This window comes from Vicia villosa, unplaced genomic scaffold (assembly GCF_029867415.1).
Source record: "Vicia villosa cultivar HV-30 ecotype Madison, WI unplaced genomic scaffold, Vvil1.0 ctg.001165F_1_1, whole genome shotgun sequence".
NCBI lineage: Eukaryota > Viridiplantae > Streptophyta > Magnoliopsida > Fabales > Fabaceae > Vicia > Vicia villosa.
Genome location: NW_026705512.1, coordinates 176060 through 182925, shown reverse-complemented (window position 1 = coordinate 182925; position 6866 = coordinate 176060).

Here is a 6866-nt window from a genome sequence, read left to right as displayed (position 1 = left end):
GGCCTGGATTGGAAAAAATTATTGTTTGCCTCGATTGGAAAAATTGTTGTTGGACTAGATTTCCAAAATCATTGTTGGCCTCGATTGAAAAATTGTTGAGGGATTATGCCATGTTGGTACCACATGCATTGAGTCAGTGTAAGTTGCATAACATGACAGTTTGAAGAATTGATATGAAGTTGTTTTGTATGATTGAAGTATGAATTGTGTAACATGTGATGATGTATTACAGTTGATAGTCTGCATTGTATATCTATCACATACTTATTATCATATAACTTATTATATTGTTATGATATCTCACCTTTCTGTTGGAATGATGCTTTATACGATATTATGCAGATAACCGAGAGTAGTCCGAGGTTGCGAAGTCTAGGATAGGTTTCTCTTCTTATTTTATGAGTCTACGTCTATGCTCTGATACATAACATTAAGGGAATGAACTATTTTTTATGTTGTTGCAACCGACTTAAAAATTAAGAGTCGCCACCATTACGTTTTGTCCTAAGGACAGGGGAATAACGGATAACCCTAATTGTTTAGAGATTCTAGATTCTTGAGTCGATTAGATAAAAGGAAGGTGTTAGACACCCTTTACCTCCCTTGTACTCAAGGGGACCCCCTTTAGGTTTAGGTTTGAGATGAGGATTTTATCTAAAAGATATTATTTTCAGGTATATGAGAAAGGGTTTTAATTTTTTTAGTTAGGGGAATCGCCTTGGTTTCTTAACTGTGTCTACGTATCTCCTTATGAAGAATCAGATTCCATTTCGTAGTTCGTATGTGTTTGGTTAGTTTTTTTTATAGGATTGTGCAAGTGCTTTCGAACAATCCTTTAAAATTTGTCTGTGTTTAAAAATAGCGTATGAAGGATAGAAAAACACTTAGAAAGGGGGGGTTTGAATAAGTGTGACTTTAAAAACTTGTAAGTTAAAAACAATGAACACAATTATTTTTATACTGGTTTATTGTTAACGAAACTACTCCAGTCCACCCCCTTAGAGTGATTTACCTCAACTGAGGATTTAATCCACTAATCCAACTGATTACAATGGTTATCCACTTAGAAAACTTCTAAGTCTTTTAGAGTATACAGATCACAACTTGATCACTCTAGGAATTCACCACTTAGAAAACTTCTAAGTCTTCTAGAGTCTACAGATCACAACTTGATCACTCTAGGAACCTTTTACAAACAATGTAAAATAAAGTTTACAAGAGTATAAATTGCTTCTTATAAAGCTATAATTACAACAATGATATTTCTCTTAAGTTCTAAGCTTAACACTCACTAAATATTACAAGAGTTTGTGAGGTTGAAGATGAAGTTCGTGAGCTTTGAATTTGACAGTGTTTTGGTATTTTGCGCAAGAGTTCTCTATGAAGGATAAAAAAACACTTAGAAAGGGGGGGTTTGAATAAGTTTAGCTTTAAAACTTGTAAGATAAAAACAATTTGCACAATGATTTTTATCCTGGTTCGTTGTTAACTAAACTACTCCAGTCCACCCCCTTGGAGTGATTTACCTCACCTGAGGATTTAATCCACTAATCACACTTGATTACAATGGTTTTCCACTTAGACAACTGCTAAGTCTTCTAGAGTATCCTGATCACAACCTGATCATCCTAGGAACAAACTGCTTAGACAACTTCTAAGACTTGCTAGAGTATACTGATCAACAACCTGATCACTCTAGTTCTTACAACTTAATGTAAACAAATTCTTTTAAGAGTTACAATGCTTCTGATAAAGCTATTATCACAATTGTGATTTTCTCTTAAGTTTAAGCTTAAATCTCACTAAGATATTACAACAGCAATGTAGTGAGCTTGATGATGAAGTTTGAGAGCTTTTGAATCTGACAGCGTTTCTGTATAATGCGCAAGTGTTGTATTTAGCTTCTCATCAGAACTTCATATTTATAGGCACTTGAGAAGATGACCGTTGGGAGCATTTAATGCTTTGCGTATTCCGTACAGCATTGCATTTAATGTTTCACTCTTTTGTCAACTACCTCGAGCCTTGTTTTCGCTGTGTCTACTGACGTTGCCTTTAATAGCTTCTAATGTTCCTTTTGTCAGTCAGCGTAGCCTGCCAGTCTAGTACTTGCTTCTGATCTGATGTTTGTGTAAACAACGTTTGAATGTCATCAAAGTCAAACAGCTTGGTGCAGAGCATCTTCTTGTCTTCTGACCTTGAAGTGCTTCTGAGCGTGATACCATGAGAACTTCAGTGCTTCTGCTTCTGATCTCAAGTTCTTCTGATGCTTCCATAGACCCATGTTCTGATTCTGCTTGACCATCTTCTGATGTCTTGCCAGACCATGTTCTGATGTTGCATGCTGAACCTTCTGAGTCAGTGCTTCTTGCGCTGATTTTGTGCATACTCTTTATATAATTCCTGAAATGGAAATTGCATAGTATTAGAGTACCACATTATCTCATACAAAATTCATATGCTTGTTATCATCATCAAAACTAAGAATATTGATCAGAACAAATCTTGTTCTAACAGTCTCCCCCTTTTTGATGATGACAAAAACATACATAAATGATATGAATTTGCGATCAGAATATCAGACGGCTAAAGACAATTACACAGCTATAGCATAAGCATATAAACATTGTGTGAATATGTCTCCCCCTGAGATTAACAATCTCCCCCTGAGATAAATAATCTCCCCCTGAAATAATTACTAGAAGAATTTTATAAATAAAAGACTTCCCTGAGTATTTCAGTTGAGACGATCACATATGATTAGATCTTCAGAACATTCACAGCTTCTGATTCTTGCTTCCATAGGACAGCTTCAGAACTTGAATTTCTTCGATCTTCAGAATATTCATAGCTTCTGATTCTTGCTTCCATTGGATAGCTTCAGAACTTAAGTTTCCTAGATCTTCAGAATATTCATAGCTTCTGATTCTTGCTTCCATTGGACAGCTTCAGAGCTTGAATTTCTTCTTGAGTCATTGCATGCTAGATTGTATCAGAACATTGTTGAATGTACCAGAGCATCATCAGAGCATCTTTACATCCTGAAATGTTACAGAACAAACTAAACGACAAAAGTCAGCATGAATGAATCAGAACATAAAATATGTATCAGAACGTATAATTATGTATCAGAACACACAAACATAATGTTGCAGAGCATATTTTGTAACTAAAAACATGCATCAGAACATATAAGGAATAAGAATGAAAGCATATTCTATCATCAAAATATCAGAACATTCTTCCTTCTTGCTTCTGATCTTGAAGCTTTATAGCACTCAGCTTGCTTCAATTTCCATGAGCTTGATTCTTTATAGAATTACTTTTCCCCATGTCTTTGCTTCTCATGTTGAGCTTTAAAGAGGATCTTCAATTCCTGCAAAACAACACTCAAAGGCATAGAACTTTGCAAGTTCTGTTAGAAATGTGGAGCCTTTCTCTCAGCAACTGATAAAATAAATCAGATCATTTATCACAGATCATTTATCACATTTTCTCCCCCTTTTTGTCATAACATCAAAAACATAAAAGATTCAGATGAAAAGAACAAGACAAACACTAGAAGAAAAGGATAATTTCATTGATAGCATAGGAAAAAGATTGTCAGAAGTACAAGAGGGCAAGGGAAGATGCATAGAAAAACAGATGCAGCAAAACAAAAGAAAACAATCTAAGACTCAATGACTAAGATGACCCTAGTTTTGACATGATCTTGGCCAGCATATCATGAATCCCATTGTTGCTCTCATTCTGCCTTTCCATGAAAGCACGGAACTCAGTGTTAATCGATCTCTGCTCATCCTGGTTCTTCTGAATCACTTCCAGAGTCCTTGCGAGACGAGAAGGTTCATCAGAAGAAGCTTCACAACTTCTTTCTAGAGGGATGGCATTCTGATCCGCAGCTTCTGTAACACCCCATAAAATTCTTTATTTAATTTAATTAATTTTTTTATTAAATATTAGAATTAAATGGAATTATTTGAGAATAGGGATGAAATAAGGCTAATGGGCCAGTGTTGTAAGTAGCAGTTGGGGGGGGTGTATCAGTTGCAAAGCCCTTTTTCTAAAATTAAGTTATATTTTCATAAAATAGAAAAGAGGAGTATTTTGTGAAAAGAGAACCAAAAAGGGAGCAGAAGAGTTGAACGTGAAATTGGGAGAAGAGCAAGTGCGAAGAGAAAGAGCATCCAAGAATTCGACATCGAGGTAAGGGGGGATTCTTCTCATTAACCTCTATTATGGGTTGTATGAATGATTCGATGGAATTTGTATGTTAGGATTTCGAATTGGATTATATGTCGGGTTTGGGGTTTTGGGGTTTATAGAACTTTGATTCAATTTAGGTTGTGAATGATGATTGGTGATGAATAATGATGTTAAACATGATTAGAAGTATGTGTAAACGTGCAATTTATGTCGTATGTGTGGTTTATTTTTCTGAAATTCGTACTGGTATGATTGAGAGTATTTAGGAGGCATGGAATGCTGTCTTCTGCAGGTTGGGGTTTCTGAAAATCACCGGTTCACGCCGCGTGCACAGGGTGGCGCCGCGAACAGGTGGGCAGAATGTCAGGATGTTTTGATACGCACAGGTCGCGCCGCGTACCTGTGTTGGCGCCGCGAAGGCGTAACTTTTTCCTCGCGTCGCGCCGCGTGTAGGTGTTGGCGCCGCGAAGGCGTAACTTTTCCTCGTTTCGCGCCGCGTGTGGATGTTGGCGCCGCGTGCTGTGCTGTTTTGGGATTTTTGTTAAAGTTTAACGATGTATAACTTTTTAACTGTTAGTCTGTTTGATGTGCCGTTTCGAACATAGTGAGACTAATTCAGTGAGATATGCAATAAAACAGTGTTTGAGTTGTGACTCGAATTTAATTTAAACACTTGATTTAATTGGTTGTGGTGGATTATATTGTTATTGCATTGGTTGATGATTATGACTGTTCAGTTGTTTGGTGTTGATGATTAGCATGCGGTATGTGATGCATGCATTTCATAATCATGTTGTGGGCTGTATCCCTTATGGTGGTGGGACAGCGGTAGCTAATTCCCATTGTGTGGAATTGGTGAGAGAAGTAGCCGAATCTTTATGGTGGTGGATCGGTGAGATGGGTTATCCCATGTTTGGTACCACATGCATTTAGTTGCATTGCATTAGGTTGTTGTGTATAATTGTAACATGAATGGAAGTTGTCCAATGTTATGATTTGTGTGTATTTTGGTATGAATGTTGCTATATTATCCGAATATAATTGATTTGGGTGAATAATGTATGGATGAAGTTGTATTGTTTATATACCTATAACATTTGTTAATGCGAATGAAACTCACCCTTACTGTTGTTATTTTTCAGATTGAGGAGTAGCTTGTGTACTTGGTGAGGATTAGCTCGTCAAGTAGTTCGTTAGAGTCAGTTGGGTCAGTGTCATGCTCTGGTCGTGTAACACCGGGAACGTTATTTTAGAATTGGCTGATAAACTTCTGTTTTGTTTATGGTTTATGGTTGAATTATGAGTCTTCGACTCCAGATGTTTGATTATTCAGTTGTTAAGAATATTCCGCTGTGTTAACATGCTACCTGAATAATTTTTGGTTTATCGTTCCTTTATGGCATGACATGAATATTGTCTATTTTGTTGGCGTTGTAATACTCTTCTTCATGTTTTACTCTGATTTTAGTGTTAAATTCCGCGGGGTTTAGAAGGGTGTTACAATAGTGGTATCAGAGCATAGTCGGTCGTTCGAGTCAGAGTCTTAGTGTCGGTTAATCCTTCGTATACGATTAGTGTAAAGTTGACACTGTCGATACTTCTTGTTCTAATGAATATTGTCTGATATTTAGCAGAACAATGGCCGGAAGAGGGGGAAGAAATGACGACGCGATCGCTGAGGCTCTGGGCATGATTGCTGGTGTGTTGGGAGGGAATGCCAATGGAGCTGGTATTGGTGCTGACAGGCAGCTGAATAGCTTTCAGAGGAACAATCCTCCTTTGTTCAAAGGCACACACGATCCCGAAGGTGCTCAGAGGTGGCTGAAGGAAATCGAAAGGATCTTCAGGGTGATCGATTGTGCTGAAAATCTGAAGGTGAGGTATAGGACTCACATGCTGTTTGAAGAAGCTGATGATTGGTGGATGGCTAGTAGATATGAACTTGAATCTGCAGGTGTAGCGATCACTTGGGCGGTATTCAGGCGAGAATTCCTGAGGAGGTACTTTCCTGAGGATATTCGGGGCAGGAAAGAAGTTGAGTTTTTGGAGCTGACACAAGGTAATATGACGGTACCGGAATATGCTTCAAAATTTGTTGAGCTGGCCAAATACTATGTTCACTATAACAATGATGAAGCGAGCGAATTTTCGAAGTGTGTTAAGTTCGAGAATGGTCTCCGTGATGAAATTAAGCAGGGAATCAGGTACCAAAGGATTCGTCGGTTTGCTGATTTGGTAGATTGTAGTAGAATCTACGAAGAGGACAACCTGAAGCTGAAGTCATCTCACTCCCGTGAGTTAGTTGACAAGAAAGGGAAGAAGCCTATGGACCGTGGTAAACCATATGGTAGAGGTAATTATAAAGCTGGGAGTTGGAAGAAGCCTAGTGGGGGAGACTCTAGTGCTCCTGTTAAGTGCTTTAAGTGTGGGGAACCTGGACATCGTGTTCACGAGTGTAAAAGTGAAGAGAAGAAGTGCTACCGGTGTGGTAAAGCAGGCCACATTGCTGTTGACTGCAAGGGAAGGACTGTGACTTGTTATAACTGTGGTGAAGAAGGTCACATTAGTCCACAGTGTCCTAAGCCAAAGAAGAATCAAACTGGGGGTAAAGTTTTCGCTTTATCAGGTTCAGAGACTACTCCGGAAGATCGATTGATTAA